Genomic DNA, 18999 nt, shown 5'->3' with positions numbered 1-18999 from the left:
ATAGAGATTCTTTAGCTTCCTGTGCTCTGGTCCTATCTTCACAACCTCAAATGTAGAAACTCAACTCTCAACTGACAACTAATTCGGTCGCCCCAAATATTTTTCTTGTATCTACTTTGCACGGACCGAATAGAAATTGCCTTTTGAAAGTCACTAAATTGTGTGCGTATTCGTTGCAGTGGGAAAGTATATACCGATCCGTTGCCTAGAAACGGGTTGTATAACGCCGTTTTTATTCGCCTGCTGAATAGCAACTGCTGTCCACGCTACAGGATTCTAGTCCCGATGAGGTCTTTGGATTTTTTCAATTGACCTAATCCTTCCAGCCGCACTATGGCCCTGAGGTGGGCTCAGCCCCTAACAGAAATGAGTACCAGGAATTAATTAAATAATTTTCCTGGGGATTAAAGAGCGGCCGGCGCGTCAGGCTGACAACCTTACCGCCATCTTTGAGCCGATTGTCTAGATAATGTGGGACCCTCAACGTCTCACAAGCCTATGGGCCTTCACGGCCTGGTACAGGGATAGCTTTACTTTTTACTTTACTGTTGCTATTCTATCGTACGAATATCGTTGTTTCTTAGTTAACGATGCTGTCCGCATTGCAGGTTGCTTGTTAATGAAAAATAGATTTGATATATGTGAAAGAAAGTTATCGTACCCTAACTTGTGGCACAGCCCTCGTACTTATTTAGAAGGATTAAATAGATCCACAAAAACTTCTATCTGTTACTCGATATTCCGGTCGAGGTTCGAACCTGGTATTTACCGAAGACGAGTCAGACTCATTGTCGTTTTATCGAGACATCTCGATCCGTTCTGTTGTTACCTGTCTATATATGTCGTTAGTTACTTACAAATAGCGCCGCGCCATAGCTCAAGCGGTTAGTCGCTGGCTTCCAACCGCGGCGGCCCGGGTTCGATCCCGGGGTCTGGTCAAGTAGGATTCGTGGTGGACAAAGTGGCGCTGAGGCAGGTTTTCTCCGAGTACTTCGGTTTCCCCTTCCAATCTTCATTCCACCAATTGCTTAACAATCACCCCCACCTATCATCTGGGGCTGGTACAATATTCCAGAAGTGGCCACAGTACAAGGGACTTAGTCCCACCCCACTAGCATTAAAAAAAATACTTACAAATAGGAGCAGAGTATAGTGCAAACAATGGGTATTGGGAGCTACTTGTATTTTTGAATCAGCATTTCTTTGTCCCTCTTTGTTGAATAGAATTCACAGCGTACCCCTAGATTACAGCATCACTTCCTTCATATGTGACTTACTGTATCAAGTTCAGAGTCTTGGTATAAGTATAGCTCTTTTTCCGAAAATATTCATTATTTTTTAGGTTATTTTAGTAAGTTTTTATAGACAAAAATGTTTTAAACAGATTTTATGTGTGACAGACACATCCATATCGTCAGTGTAGCTCCGAAGAGGAATTCGGTCTTTGCGATTTGAGAATCTTCCTGGACACTGCCACCTAAAAGGACACCTTTCCCAACTGGGATTGACAGATGACCCAACTTGTGAAAGTTGCCTACAAGAAGATGAATCAACCACTCACATCTTATGTGATTGTGAGGCTATAGCTTACCTAAGATATCGCCACCTGGGTCAATTCTTCATGGAACCAAGTGACTTTTATGACGCCCCCATAAATAAAGTCCTGCATTTCATTCGAAGTGTAGGATTAATGAAGAGTTAATCCAAAAGGGAAGCACAATAGATCATTGAAGGTCGCAGTGCGAAGGCCGGAGTTTATGGCCCACTCCTTACACATACTACTGCTACTTGGGATTTTATAACTTCACAGCTGTGATTATGAAGGATACAGCACCATGTAATCCGCTGAATGTCAACCCATGTTTCGGCGGAACATGTCACCTCCATCTTCATGGTCGAAGAACAAGACAAGGAAGAAATCAACGCGAAAGCAGGCGACAAACAGAGCTCCGCTCTTCCGAAATATCCGTTGACTTGCAACAGACTACATCACGTTATATCCAAGAAGATGGAACTCTTCATGAATTCAGTTGTTTCTCAAAATTATTATTTCCATCTCACAGGTCCTAATCAGAGAATGACTGTTTTGGGATCTTTCCGTGGTCTGTTCTCTAAGATGAGGCCGTCACTCTCCAGTGAAATGCTTCGTAGAGCCACTCCCTAATTGCAAAGTTCTGCCAAGGCCAAACACATTCGTTAGACCCCCGCCGTCTGCAATTTCGAATAAATGTCTGCAGAAGAATAGGCGTGTTAATGTGGACAATTTCTCACGCGGGTCACCATCTTGACGACAGCAGGGAAATAGAAGACGTACATAATAATCATAATTTGTCATCTGTTAAAAACCTCTCATGACCCCTCAGGTTTTGGGATATTCTGTACGGAAAGTTTTAGTGTTTACAAATTTTGTCGCTCTACCTCATATTTCAGGCTCTCTCTCTGCCTTAATATGGATAGAGGTCGCAGGTCCCGAGGCGATGTAACATGTCTGTCCACTAGAATCTGACGCACAGCATTTTCATACTCCACACCAGCGAAATGGCCATGCAGTTAAGCTTACGAGTAGTGTGCGTAGCTTTGATCTAGCTGACGTACAGCCTGTGATACGCAAGGCACTTGCGCACTAAGTTTTCTCGGTATTATATGATTTCCTCTTTTTACTGTGTCCACAAATATCTCTGTTTCTCACTCATTCTGGATTAAACAAGTTAGGAAATGTATGCGTAAAGTAATAATTCTCGTACTTTTGCTCGCTGCTGTTCAGGGTCCATGTCAGTGTCTTGTTCTCTCGATTAGTAGCAGGGAACGTGGTGCTGAGGTCGGAAAATACATTCAATCCCTTAATTCCCACTGCGTAGCAACCCGTCAGTAGTTTCTGAGATGAAAGGTGTGAAGTTGCTATAAATCTCGCTAATATCAAAGTCAGTTGATTTAAGTTATGTAATTACATCAGGCGGGGTTCGAAGACGATCTAAAGTTATAAGGAAAGATTTCTAAACACAACACAAAAATGTAATGCAAAGGAATAATAATTGTAGTTCCAATACGACAATCTGTTTATAATGTGAATCCAGAGAGAGTTCAGAAATGTTTCAGTAACGGCAAGTACAATCAAATTCGTTCTTCCAGGTTTATTTTATTAACCTCGGTAATTATATTCTCAGATACAATTGTTGTCCTTATATGATTTAATATGAATCTATAAATTGTATTTCTCCTCCCCGCGTCTTCCAGACTGGCTCTAGGACTCACTCTGCCTCCTATCCAATTTGTACCTGTTGCCATTTTCCTGGGGGTAAAGCTGCCGGGGCGTGAAACTGACCATTTACCTCAAACTAATGGCTTTATACAGCCACTCGCCCACATGTTCACATGACATAGTGCTTAATTAGTTAAGCACATGAACTTCACCTTNCCTTTCACTTAGAAATTATGAATGTATATATATATACTATTGTATATATTATATTGTCTGCATCATGTTGTGTGTTGCAGTGTCGTTTTCTTTGCCATTATGTTGACGGTCAAAAACAACACACACAAACAAACACTTTTTCTCTTACATATACAGGGTGTCCTAGAAGGAAAGGTCAATATTCTGGGAGGTCACAGTATCGTCCATTCTAAATAAGAAAGTGTATATATACATGTGTCCTATTCCGAACGGTTTCAGAGATAGAGCTGTATCATTGTACAGTTCCAAAACTGTTGATAAGAAAGAGATATTACGTACTGTTTCTAATACCGTTATTTACTGTTCAAGTGACAAAGTTGGTACAGTTTACCTAGTACAATACATTTCCGAAAATTCCACCGTCAACATCAATGCACTTTGCAACTCGTGTGAGGACATGGCGTGTTGCTCGTCTGCACAGTGAAATAGCTCTATCTCGGAAACCGTTCGGAATAGGACATATGTACTTTTTTGTTGTTTAGAATGACCGTTACTATGACCTCCCAGAATATTGTCCTTTCCTCCTGGGATACCCCGTATATACGTACACATTGTCGCGTGTATTAGTGACTATAGACGGGGTTCGGATTTCTAATCGGATTTATTGACAACTTACAGGTCGTAACCACAAATACGTATAACACTGAACTGTTTGCACACTCTAAATCACTCCACACTAATCTTCTCAGTCTATTTCCACTACTCTTTACTGTCCGTTTCCTGGCAATGGATTTATAACACAGGAACTATAAAAGTCTCACTAAATCACACACTCCCAATATCATTGTGCTACAGCACACACAAAGTCTTCAAATCACACGTTAGATCTTTCACAGAATGACTTCTTTTACTCTTCTGTCCTCCTCCAGCTTACTGCTGTACTCCTGCCGCTTGCTGCTTTAGGATTTCTGCTCAGTTATATAGAATCGGCACTGATACGTATCGCAGAAAACGTGTCCCGTAACCGCTACCCACAGTTTTTTTCGTGACTTCACCGCGTTGCGTGGCAACGGTCCGATACACTGACACAAAGAAAACACTGCTCCTGTACTGTTGGCCTCGTGTGTGTTGCGGTCGTTGCATAGCAATTGATTTACATGCCACAATATTTTAGTGCTTGTCATCTGCTTAAGATTTTGTAGACCGAGCAAACTGGGTTATCAGTAACGCGCTTGAAATACTAGGTTCGAATCTCCATCGGGACATCGTCTATCCTGACTGAAGCCTTTTATTGTTTTTCTCAGTCTCTCCAAGTACGTACTGTTACAGTACATCAATTAGGCCACGACCGCTTCCTTTCAAATCTTTTCTAATTCATCAATCTTCCTTCCGTCCAACGCCCTACAGTCCAGCTACTAACAGCCTCGTATAATAACCAAAAAATGAAGAAGTTTTTCTGCGGAGTTCATTTTCATGAGATTGTGTTTCACTTGTTGAGAGCTGTGCGCAGTTGGGGGGGGGGCGGTGCAAGGGCGGGCATCACAGAGCAGGCCACTAATGAAGACGGATTTCTTCTCTCCCGTACATGGCTGCCGGACAAATTACTGCTAAGTGGGAGGCTTTGTTTCTCATCAATGGACGCCTGCCCAAAGTGTGCGAGGTAGACACATGTGTCTCGTCGGACGGACGTTTTCAATTAAAGCAGGGATAAAACGGAAGGCACTTTAGCGAGTCTCACTTCACATCTGTCCCTTATTTGGTTCGTTACTGATCTGCCGGGCCACAGTAAGACAGCTTCGGGCCTGTCGCAGTCCACACAAGAATCCTAATAGCGTAATGAACAATCCAGATTGGAGTGCTCTGGACCGGCACAAAGGGGCCGTTACTGCAACCAGCAATGCACGTTATCACTGGGATACAATTCGGCCAACCGCACTGATAGACTTTCTTCGTTGTTCCTTTGTCCTTCAGGGAAATCTGTATGGGCAGGGCATGTAGCAAGTTGGGAACATATCATGAATGCCCACAAAAATTTAGAAAGGACACGTTGAAAGAAGAGACTATATACCGCCTCCATTTCAGAGTGGAGACATGTAAGAAGAAGAGTTTTCTGGATCAAAATTACTGGAGTTTTGGGATTTATCCATCGATAAATATTGTAGAAACTAGAAAACACAACGTTTCGGAAACTGGATCTGTTTCCGTCCTCAGGTGAGGGGGGACACACCTACTCGTACTCTGTTGGGTCCCTTAGAAAGAGCTAACCTCAGTCACATGACAACTTCTGTAAGATTCACATAGCTATTTGATCACCAGTGTCAATCTGACAGGGGTTGTCCAATGACTGAGGTTAGATTTTTCTAATTGACCCAACTGAGTACGTGTCTTCACCCCTCACCTGAGGACGGAAACAGATCCAGTTTTCGAAACGTTGTATTATCCAGTTTCAAGAATACCGGATGATGAACAAGGTCCAAAATTTCAGTAATTCTGAGTGTCATACACCATCATCAGAAACCTTTTAGAATCTACCTTTAGAATCGAGTTCCCTGGGCATTGTGCTTGCTACTTATTTTGATAAATCTGCACCCTGAAAATGGAGGCGTCGTGTCATGTTGAAACGTCGGTAAATATCTACCAGACTGCACGACGTTGCAACCACCACGAGAACCTCTTGTCAACGGAACGTGGTTGCTGCAGCTGCAGGGCCCGCGGAAGGATACTCCCACGTATAGGATAAAGAACTAAACGTTTCTAGAGAAACCCCGTAACATTGAATGATAACAAGTACTGTGGAGCGGCAGCTGGGTTCGAACGTGTACATCACGTCACACGTGATCTCGTGGTTGAACGCAGTTTTGTTACACCGTCTACTCTTGTTCCCTCTCTCGCTCTAATACACAATTAATATGTATTCGCAATGCGTGCCTTAGCGAACAGAGGAGGCTCATTTGCATGTGACAGATGTAATCGATATTTCATGTGAAGGTGTATTCTCACCCCCACGAGTACAATAATTAATTAACCCCCATTATACGTACAGTATACCCTATTTTCAGGAGCGCGAGAGAACATACAGGGTTGCTCACCGACTTACAAGAAAGCGTGTGGTCATATTATCTGTTCTGTGCAACTCTGACACCACAAATGTGTTTCTGTGATATCTGAGGTGACAATAAAGATTACAGTCGCGCAGGATGTGGCAGTTCGTAGTCCCGTAAATTCCACCAAATGATTCTGAGCGTCCATCTTCAGGGTAAGGAAATGAACCGAGAGTGGGAAGCACGTTGTACGGATGCTGGCAGGAGAACACGGACATAGACCCTGAAGGAACCAAAAGAAATAAGTAGAAAAGTTTAATATTACTGTCTTTTGGGTTCTGACACCGCGTAGTTTTGAGAGAGCCCTGCCTTTCCGTGAAATATATCAGGATCGTAGAGTAAGCCAAGCAGGAGAGGGCAGCAGAAGACAAGATTTGCTGTATGATTTCGCTGGTTTCTTAGTTGGTTTAATGTTCGTGTCCTCCAGAACGCGAGGATCTCTCCTGACTACACGGCGTTAAAATAAGGAAGACATTAAAGAATGTTGGTCATCTAACACCAAGAATCGAGTGTGAAGAAACGGTGTCGAAAGAGATTGGGCCCTGACTGGGACCAATGGGAGGAAGTACAGAGTAAAGAATATCTGGCACAAAACCCCTACAGTCTCCTTTCTCGTGACTCGTTCTTCACACTATTTGTTTATGTATCCTGTCTTCTCTTCTGCTTCTCTGCTTCTCCGATGTTTATCCGTCCTCTTACTGAGCTCTCTAAATCGGTCCCTGATAGTGGATTTTCTTTTCTCACATTCACTCCTTCCCTGAAAATATCTTTTAACTCACTATCATTTCCTTACTGTTTCTTGTACCCTCTCTACTTCCTGTCGAGCCCTCCATCCACAGGTTCTCCTTATCAATTTGCCATTATCAAACAGATTATTTCAGAGCCATATTTTCTTTACAACCATATTTATAAAATTTACTGCATCGATAGTCTGCAACCTCTTCTTTCTTTCCACCTTCTTTCCTTGCCCATTTATTACCACAGCTTATCCTTCTTGATTTCTTGCAGTACGGGGCTAAACAATATCGTTTTTGATTATCCCATATCTGTCTTTCTTTTGGCATAAATTCTAATGCCCCTATCTATATCCCTGTTTTATCATTTTTACATGACCAGTTCATTCTAATACTTTCTGTTCTAACCTTATATAAATTTTTAATTCGGCCTTTCTTTCTAAAATTTTATTTATAAATCTGTCTCTTCTCGTTATTTTCTTAATACTCCTAAAAATTTTATACCCATTGCTTGTGTTTTGCTTCTGTTTATGTTGGAAATGAATAGTGTTTTAAATACTCTTCAGAATGTTCTTTTACATTGTTTGGTGGTCTCTTCTGCAATGTTTACATATAAGTTGGTAACTTTTACATTTATTCTGTATGTACGTAATTTATGTAATACCTTCACATATTCTATACTTGTCATTTAAAGCATATTGTAATTCTTACATGTGGATTAATATATATATTGAGAGAGAACTATTCAAATGTTGGTGAGCGACGAGAGGTGCATATCTTGACCTTTATTGCTTTTCATATTTCGTCCCTATTTCAAAGGTTCTCCAGTCTCCTTTAATCCATTTGTTGTCAGTCAGAACAAATATAAGAAATCCCAAACATCATGATGTTTTTCATATAAAGAGGAAATGAATTTGATCCCTGCTTTTCAAGCTCCATTCACTTATTTAAGACTATTTCAGTGAAGTTCCTCTCATTGGCCTCATATCTTACGTAAATTTTGATTATTTAAAATTTTCAGAAGGGTGCTGTCCTGAATATGCAGAATATTTCTAAATAGACGAGCCAATTTTGAATTCAGGTACTACTAACCTAACTGCATAGCAAAAATAGGCGCTCTTAGTTGTTCTGATTTCAGTAGTAAAAGTAGAAAGTAAAGCTATCCCTGTACCAGGCCGTGAAGGCCCATAGACGTTGAGAGTCCAACACTATCTAGACAATCGGCTCAAAGATGGCGGGAAGGTTGTCAGCCTTACGCGCCGGCCGCGCTTTACTCCCCAGGGAAATATTTTTTTTAAGTAATTCCTGGTACTCATTTCTGTTAGAGGCTGAGTAAACCCCAGGGCCTAGACCGGCTGAAAGGATTGGGTCAACTGAAAAAAAATCCAATGACCTAATCGGGACTTGAACCCGCGACCTTCCGGCTTGTGACACAGCCCCTCAACTACGCTACTGCCCCCTCTGAGTTCTGTAGTCTTGGGAAAATATGCTGCCTCTTGTGGCAACTCCTTGAAGCAGCAGAGATCGAGAAGACGTAATAAAACAGCCCGCGTTTGCAGTGAAAAGATTTTACGAGACCCTTGCCGTTATCGCGATTCAACGTCTGAAACATCTTCTTACGAAGACAATGTGGATGATAAATATAAACTCCCAGATTAAGTGGCATTTTACTCGGAGATCAAAATAAGGTGTAAAATCCCTAAATATACAGGTTTTTGCTGTGTGTAGAGACTACTGCACCAAGGAAAGTTGAAGTGAAACTCAATTCAATCGAGACTTTGGCACTGGAAGAGGGGCGATCGGGTTCGTGCTCTGTCTACGTTACCTCTGGGTAAATAACTTTCGGGTAGCTATTGGACAGAATGTTGAGAGGGTCCCATGGCCTGGTTCGATATGATGATTATCAGAAGGTTCTTGCGCTTACCGGAAATCAGAATCCCGTCGCTTCATGCAGCGCTGTCGTGAGTCGGCGCTGTATACTCTGAGATGCTGAAGGCATCGTGAAATAGACTCCAATCCCCCCCCCCACGAAATTATCTTAACCTACTTTCTAAGTTACTGCCTTACATTTTTTTTAATTCTATTCTTTTTTAGAAATCTGTAATTTTTTTTATCATTCTGTCTTCTCGTTTAATTCTGCCCCTTTCTTCCGGCTGCTGGAAGATATACCCTATATAACTTACGGTATAATAGCCATTGAAAATGTAGGGAACTTCTCAATTGTTATAGTCCCTATAGGATTAATTTTTACATTGCAGTTAATGCCAACAGGAAGATGAGGTAGCACTAATGGGCTTACGTGCCTACATAAGGTGGCGCAAGTGTTTCCCCAGGCAATCATACATAAGCCTGCACAAACTTTTATGAAGATGGAATTTTTATATATGTTGAACCAGCAAACATAATTTTCTGTCCAGTGAAGAGATGTGTTATCATTACAGTGATTTAGAAGAGTCATAATATAAACCGTCGAATGGGAGAGGCGAGGAATACATATAGGATATTGATGGGTAAGCCAGAAGGAAAGAGACCACTGGGAAGACGAAGGAGTAGGTGGGTGGATAGTATTAAAATTGATCTTAGAGAGATAGGATGGGTTGGTATGGATTGGATTGAACTGGTTCAGGATAGGTACCAGTGGAGAACTCTTGTGAACACGGTATTGAACCTTCTGGTTCCATAAAATGCTGGGAAGTTGTTGAGTAGCTGCAGAATTGGCGGCTCCTCAAGAAGGACTCAGTCCCATGAGTAAGTTTATCGCTTCTATAGATTGCAGGGTAGTTCATACGATTTGTGAAGACTGTCTCTTTACTTCTGACACCTTGTATATTGTATTGTAAGTACCAAAATTTAGAGGAAAATTTGATGACAAATTGTCAATGGAAAATCCGTCGAGTGTAACAATGTTTTTAGGTCACTTATTTATCTCACTTGCCTTACATGTTTCGGTTCAAGAGAAACCATCATCAGAGGCACGTATTATAAACACACGAAAACACTGGCGTTGTTTGATGTACACAGTATGTAAGCTGCGTGGACGCTGTTACAGGTGTCGAAGTGTAAAAGCACAACACTTTCTAATAGCATTGGATGCACGTACAACTCTTGCATTCCATCTGAAAATTGCCTCTGATGATGGTTTCTCTTGAACCGAAACATGTAAGGCAAGTGAGATAAATAAGTGACCTAAAAACATTGTTACACTCGACGGATTTTTCATTGACAATTTGTGAGTGATAGTGTAACGGACCAAAAATGAAACAATTAAAAAAAGAAAATTTGATGCTTCCGTCTTCAGGATAAGTCTATACTCCTCTCTTCCATCCTGAAGTTGAAAGGTAGCAGATTCGTTATACAAGTTGGTACGTAGCTACCAGATTGCACGGCGTTATATCCCAGAAGTTAGTAATATTCATGGTCATATACTTGAGATACTCCACTGTACTCTGTTTGTTTCATTTTCATGTATTACCTCTTTATGATTATCATTTTACAGATTTTTTTTTTACCTATCATTTCGTCAATTTTTCAATCTGTCTCACATAAATCAAGGACATTTCCTTAAAATAAGCCACTGCAATTTTCTCCTCTCACAGTTTCCGTAATCACATTACAGTCTTAAATTTATTTATTGTTTCGGGCTATTCTTTTTATTTTTTATCATAGGGTGAGACTCAGTCCACTTGGTACGTCGGCCACTAATTGGCGTATTCTACCAGCCCCAAATGATAGATGACGATGATGATGACTGTGGAGCAATCGCTGGATAGAGAATTGGTAAGAGAAACGGAAGTACTCGGAGAAAACCTACCCCAGTGACACTTTGTCCACCACAAATTCCACATCACCAGACCCCGGCTCGAACCCGGGCCGCCCCGAGAGAAGCCTGCAACAAACCACCTGAACTATGGCACGGCCTTATTTCTGGCTAACTGAATTAAGTTTCATAACCCAGAAAGCTACAGTACGAATCTCCCCCTTATCTGAAAGCCTCAATACTTAACAAACGGTTTACTGAATTTCTGACCTCAGGGTAACCCTCGGTCTGTGTTCTGAACTCTCGGAACACAGACGTTCACGCCCCCCAATTTCCGCAGCAACTTCCTGCTAGGTGGCAGTGAGATCGACCACTCCGGGGTTATTACCGTGATANGTGGGGGGGGGGGGCAGTGGTGTGCGGTTTTGTCGCCAGGTGTCACCACAACCGCCTTGTGTCCAGCGAAGCTTCAGGATAAGTCGACTTGTGGTTACTACCAGTTCCAAAATTTTGTCTTCTTTCCCTTCTTGCGTGCTCGAGAGTGCAGCAGACCCCAAATTGAAGATTGCGGGAGCCTCGTATGGAATATAGGATTTGCCAAGTATATACTATCCCACACTTCTCCTACTCATAACTTCTCTTGAACGCGGAAGATGAGGCACGCTGGGAACTGGTGGGTGTGTTGTGAGCACTGGAACTTAGTCCCCGCTATTTATTATAAGCGGACTGCAAAACTCTGCATTAAGCGGAGTTTGCAAGCCTTTTTCCCCCAGTGTTAATTTATCAAATTTATATTATCTCTCCTAATTATCTATAAGCTCTGCAATTACAATTTTAGAGCACATGATGCTGACGGTTCTCCGTGTTTGCTGCCCTACTTCCGAAGTTACCTGCCTTTAAATCCCAGTTGTTACTGTATCACATGCTTTAACGTGCTGAAATTCTCATTCTTCCCATAGAGTTTATTTATGTGTTTCGTATGGTTCTCACAATGAACAGCGATTTTTTTTCTCTAAACAGCATTAACCGGTTGATCTTTGTAGCGGACGCATAATGTTTTTTTTCCGGTGAGGTACGAACTGAACTTTTATGTAATGGAAGAAAAGATGGTGTTAACCCTATAAGAGGCCGCGAAGGCCCTTAGGGCTGTGAGACGTCGAGGCCCCTGCATTTTCTATGTAATCAGCTCGAAGATGGTGAAGTTTTCAACCTTACGCACCGGCTACATTTTACTCCCGCGAAGATTCCTGGCACTCATTTCTGTTAGAGGCTGAGTCGACCCCAGGGTCGTAGTGAGGCTGGGAGGATTAGGTGAATTGGAAAATCCAATTACCTCAACGGGAATCGAACCCGCTAACGACCTTCTGTCTCGTAGCATAGTGCCTCAACGAACAGATACCGCGTGCCACCTGAACTTTTATATAATATTTAGAACAAATTCAGCCCTTAAAATGATAAATAACTTTTTAAAATATGTGTTTAAATAGTTCCATTAAAATGTTCCACTGGAAAGAAGTTGAGTCTGTGTTTACACGTACATCACTGGCAAGGCGTTGTCAAGGTATGACTGACAGGAAGGTTCCAGCTATGTATATCTCGGATATGAAGCAGACAACACTAAAGACGTTATCCAAAAATTTGGAGGTTTGGTTTTTCATCGTATAAGCCATCATCAGCAAAATATCACAAGAAAACATATGAAAGAACTGGACGTGAATAGGAAGACATTATTAAACTGGATCATATTAAATAAATATGTGTATGGGTTGGACTTAATTAAAGTGACAAGATTTTATAAACATGTTACTGAAACATCGACTTCTGTAAAAGTGAGTAATTTGTTGAGCAACAGAGGAGCTATAATTTTTTAAGAAAGACTTCCGTCATTTTACAGCAATAAAAAAAACTTTCGTTGCTATTCAGAGTTTTAATTCGATATTCCTTCATGTCAGAGACTTGGTATAGACGTTTTGCCACTTCTATTTCATATTTACTAGTATCTGGAGCTATCGTCGGTCTCTGTGTACCTGATTAATTTACGGACATCAATATGACGGGCGACAGTTGGTACCAACAGCATTCCACTGGTGGTCGCCCCATATGGACGCTTCCTTACAGCACTACAAATATGATATTCTTCGAGACTTGTGTGGACGGATCGACATTGGCGTTAGAGATGACTGTGAATATGCGTTTTCTTTCGAAAACCAGTCTAAAATGAACTGTGTAATCGGAGCATAATCATTTAATTATATATGAGAGCTGGCATGAAACAAAGGGTACATCAGGCGAGAGGATCTCCAGGAACCAAACTACAAAGCGACAGCAGTGCCATGAACTAATGTGTCTAAGTAGCACGAAGGGAATTCAGGACTCGTGTGTACGTATGACGAAAAGATGAAATGTGATTAGGTCTATTTGTCTTTTGAGAAGCCCGTGCCCCTCATACTGCGGATGAGACGGACTCACTGCATTATGGAGCCTTATGCTCATGTTCTGGTCTCTTTTCTCCCTTTTTTCTTGGACTGTGGTTTTGTTCTCCTTATCTCTCCTCACAGTTTCCGTAATGCTGTTTTCCGCCATTTTCTGCCTCCTCTACTCAGTGACATCGGGATGTAAATGTGAGGGTATAGAACTTTGTGTGCTCTTAGTGCAGGTCCCTACAGATCTGGAAACCATTGGCCAGCCCAGAAATTTCTAGTTTAACTCTGCATATTATTTTCATTCCTCGTAGTTTATTATTCGTGTCATGGTTTATGAAACTGTGGGGTCTCTTCTTCGGGTCACCTGGTTTTCAGAATGTGTTCAGAATACTGTTGCATCGGTAAACAGTTTGGCAAATTCTCCGGAAAAATTGTAGCTGCAGCCGGGGGAAAATTTTTGGAATATTTTCTTAATTGTACTGGAACATTCTATAGTTTACTGTAAGTGCAGATATATTATAAAGCCATATTGGTTCTGCATATCGCCGTAGATTCTGATAGGAACCTGTCACAATATGCAGAATTTTATTTTTCTTCTTTGTATAGAAAAAACACTTTAGTTTACTGTAGGCGTAGGCCTGTGAAGCTGTTTATGTTCCACCTGTCACCCTGCAGCCTAATAAGAACCTGAAACAATGTGCAGAATTACGTTTTCCACTGGTCTGGTGAAATAGAGTGTCGGATTAATATACACGTGTATGCACTATTTTTAATGGGGTCGTGGTATCAGAGAGCGTGGAAACTTGTGATTTATGATTTTATTTATTTATGTTCCGTTTGAGGACGTCGTTAGTGTCTGAGAATATAATGTGTCGTAATTAGTAAATAATCAATTGGAAATAAAGTGCAAAAAGTGATTGAGACTGGCTCTCTCTGACGGATTAAGTTCACTTACTACGTGCCTCTTCATCATATCGCCTGAAGATGGAAACGAATCCACTCTGCGTTCGATTCGGATGGACAAAGTCCAGAAATACAGTAATCCTAATAAGGTGAATATATTGAGCAAACTTTGTCGGTTATGTTGGCGTCATATTTCTGTAAATTCAAATCATATTTTAGGTGTTTAACAGGTGTAAATAATATATGCTTTATGTACGTGTTTCAGTACTTCATGTATTATTTTCATGCTAAAAACAAGGTACTTCGTTTAGAAATAAATAATGTATTTAGGCATAAATATGTATGTTCGTGATGTCCTTAGCGTCTGAAGGCACTAGAGAAAAAAATTACCTCTCCACCCACGATTCTTTCCGAAAAATTCTTATATTGTTAGTTGCTATGGAAATATGTAAGTGCAGGGAAGATATTTTTTTCCAAAAGAATATTCAACGTGTGAAATATTAAGGAGGTGAAATAAAAGTGAGAATAGTTGTATTGAGGACTGAATATATTGTGTGTGAAAGATATATAAATGCAACAGGATGCTTAAATACGATATTGTAAAATAAAAGAAGTACAGATGGTTATTTATTTATTTATTTATTTATCGTGTGCTCAATGACACCATCAGTGGCAAATCTCTGTAGCGTCAGGTGTTAGGATGATTCGTAATAATGAATCAGAAGACACGTGATGGAAGCGGTTGTGGCCTCACTTGAACTATCACGGCAGACGGAGATGAGTTCTAGGCGCGAACGTGCTAAGTTAGCCGTTACCTCACATTTCCTTGAAGCGAATCGTGTAGAGTTTCTCATTTGGTTTAGAATTAATGCATCTTATTATTCAGATATTTCTCCCGAATGAAACGTTCTTTGTGGCAAGTTGTTTGTTTTGCTACAGTTACAGCTTTCGTCTGTTTAAACATCAATTTTCTACCCCAATTCATTTTGTTAACTACTACAGATCTTTCCACAACAACTTGCCTGAAACTCCGATACTGCCTGCCGGCTGCAAACCTGCCTTACACACGTGTCGGAGAAGTTGCCGCCCATGCACGGCGGTACTAATCAATGATCCGAAGATGTTCTGGACGTGACGTCTCGTAGTTTGGTGTGCAGGTACTAATGTTTCGGAGGCTCTTGCTGCCTACATCGTCAAGTTACATTGCTAATGAGTCACGTACCGATGATGGAGGCCGCAACTTCGACCGAACCATTGACACTTTTCTACCAGACTTCATTTCGTCAAATCCAAGAGTACACATCTCGTAGCGTCATTTTTCGCACTGACATTATATTCTCTTGAGATTTATACTCAACAGAACGTTTAGACCTCTATCTTCTGTGTTATAACAAAGTTTAATCCGTTGAAATTCGACCAACGTTTCGGTGGAACGTGTCACCTCCTTCTTCAGTGTTGAAGAGTAAGTCAGTATTTGCTGGCTACTTGCTGAACGTGCGTTTCTTGCTTGGTTTAATCTTGCAAACCCGAACATCGATGACATTCAAAGTACTACACGGCATTATATCACTGAATTTAGAACTCTTCTTAACCAACGTTACTAGAAGTTCAAACTTGTTATCCCCATGCATGGTCCTTACAGGTTCGTGACAATCGTCTGTTTTTAATTATTATGTTTCCCATTGCCTTGGATGTATTTACAATTATATGACACTTCGGAAGCTGGATCTGCTTCCATCGTCAGGTGTAAAAAAGGAAAGGATTCCACTCACTTGGGCTCGGTGAACAGAGATAGACTCGAACACTGGGCTGTATGCCCTGCCTTTCTCCTCCTGGTTTGTTTAATATCCTAACAGCGCTAGGCGAATGGGAGTAGTTGTAAAACACCTCGCTTTATTTTTTCTAAATAAAGTTTCGAAATTGATAAAGCGTCTTTAAATATCTTGGAAACAAGAGAGTTAACATTTTTTACTGATGTTTATTAAAGTTGTTGTCTCATAATTTTAATTATCCTGCCGATTTCCATTAAAATGTTCACTCTTGAAACTGTGGTCGTGTTTACATTGTCTCGAAGCAGCGTAAATAATTTAATTCAAATTAACTAATGCATCCGGGAGTACTTTTAGCAACATTGGATTATTTTGGTGGGTAAATTCTCTGTGTTAATTCCCCCCACAAACAAGAAGCGTTATTGAAGTTCAGCCATTTACTGACTGCGTAATTTAACATATGTATATAAACCCCCGGATTCCCTTTCCTGTCCTGCAGGTAGTGGCAAAATTTCTCCGCTAATTTAATCGTGTTCTCGTGGGAGAGAGCTTCAGCTATATAGCAACCCTTGCGCAGATTCGTATGTGTATACTGTTCCAGTTTATCTATCCATCTTTGATATAGAATCTACAGTTGAAGATGAAATTATTTGGGGAAATCTTGACGCAGTGTTTAACATATTTATGTGTTCAGTAGCACTAGCCGGAGTCTAATAAGACACAAATAAATACTATGCTTAGTTAAGAACGCAACAAATCTAAAGTGACTTATAAAGTTGTCTGATATTTCAACCCGAAATTTGACAATTTCTTTTGCGCAAATTTTGCATTGCGCATGATCGCGAATTATTTCAATCAACTTCATATCTTCAGAGCCTGCTTTCATGAGATCTGTGTGAATAACAATCTCAGATTTTCTTCTTGTTTGCCAAGTGAGTCTTCTTGCAGGATTTCTGTACTTGATTCATGAATTCTCATTTGATTTAAGTGTCCCGCCCACTATAGGTTCTTCTCTTAACTCACCCAACGAATACTGAATGAGCATTGTTTAATTTGTACATAACTATTAGGCCTATTTTGGACTCTATCCATCGTCTGGTATATATAAGACAAAAAACCACAATGTTTCGGAGACTAGATCTGTCTCCGTCCTCAGGTGGATGGGGCTGGATAGAGCTGGTCCAGTGATTGAGACTAGCTCTTTCTAACGGGTCCAACTGACTAGGTCTATCCTGCCACATCCACCTGAGGACGGAGACAGATCCAGTCTCCGAAACATTGTGGTTTTTTGTCTTATATATACGAGACGATGGATAGAGTCCAAAATAAGCCTAATAGTTCTGTGCATCATACACCATCGTCAGAATCCTTTCAAGTCTGTTTGTTTAATTTTCTTGTGACATGCTGTGTTGTATTCGTTTAGTACTCTCTGAGGACCGCCTCTGTGGTCTAGTGGTCAGAGTTCCTGCCTACAGATCCAGAGTCCCGGGTTCAATTCCCTGCGCCACCGGATTTTCTGAGAAGAAGTGGGTCTGGAACGGTGTCCACTCAGCCTCGTAAGGATAACTGAGGAGCTATTTCACGGAAATAGCGGCTCAGATCTAGAAAACCGAGATTAACGGCTGTGGGGATCCGTTGCGCTGACCATGTGACACCCTCTATCCGATAAAGCTGGCACTAACTTCGGCGACAAGCGGCGTGAAAATATTTTTATCATATTTATTTAAGGCTTTCTTTTAGGGTCGCGCCATAGCTCCAGCGGTTAGTCGCTGGCTTCGCACCGCGGCGGCCCGGGTTCGTTCACGTGTCTGGTCAAGTGGGATTTGTGGTGGGTAAAGTGGCACTGGGGCAGGTTTTCTCCGATTACTTCGGTTTCCCCTACCAATCTTCATTCCACCAATTGCTCCACAATCACCCTCACCTATCATCTGGGGCTGGTACAATAGGCCAGAAGTGGCCGCAGTACAAGGGACTTAGTCCCACCCCACTAGCAATAGAAAAAGGCTTTGTTTTACACATTCGATCATCTGCCCCTGAGTCTCCCACTTGGGTGCCTTCCTTCTGGTATTAGTTATGTTGGATGTTCAGAATTTGTTTCCAGGCTGTTACTTAGTAGCGTATTTGTTACGCTATGCGTCATAATAAAGGCGATGGAACATGCTTTTAGAGTATAGGACGCACGTGGAGTTTGCGAGCCTGTCTTTCCGCTCTTTCTCGGAGAAACAGCATCTCTCAAGACTTCTAAGAACAACGAAACATCTGAACTACGATACAAGATCAGGAAAGAAGCGAGGAGGAACTAATTCAAAACAATGTGATATCAACACAAATATATATAGAGATAAACAAGGAAAGGAAACGGGGAAGACAAGGGAAATAATCCGAAAAAATTATGTCTGAATCAAAATATATAAGAAGAAAATAAGATACATTATCAATAGGAATAAACGGAATAAATAAACAAAGAAATGTATTGGAGGGAAACAGAATTAAAGAAATAAGCGTCATTCGATTATGTAAAGCCAGCATAAACACGCAAAAGCAGATGTATAGAAGGTAATTAATGATACAATAATACTCATAATATTTGTGTTAATGCGTTGTGATGCATTATTTTACTCTGAGCCTATAGATTTATTCATAGACCTGAAATTGTTTCACAGACAAAAGCTACTTTACAATTATTATATTCTGAATATATGTATATATATATATATATATGTATATACAGACGTATTTTTGTAATAAAATTGGCATTTGGTTGAAAATTCAGCTAGCTTATATCAGGCCTAAAATTATAACAAAAAAATATTTCTACGAACATGAATATTGTTTTGGATATTTTCCGTTATTGCATACAGCAAGTACCACGCATGCAAGAGGCTTAGTGAACATCACATGCAATAACGTGTTTTACA

This window comes from Cryptotermes secundus, unplaced genomic scaffold (assembly GCF_002891405.2).
Source record: "Cryptotermes secundus unplaced genomic scaffold, Csec_1.0 scaffold1444, whole genome shotgun sequence".
In the NCBI taxonomy this organism is placed as follows: Eukaryota; Metazoa; Arthropoda; class Insecta; order Blattodea; family Kalotermitidae; genus Cryptotermes; species Cryptotermes secundus.
The sequence above is the reverse complement of the archived record's forward strand: the minus strand, read 5'-3'. Positions refer to the sequence as shown.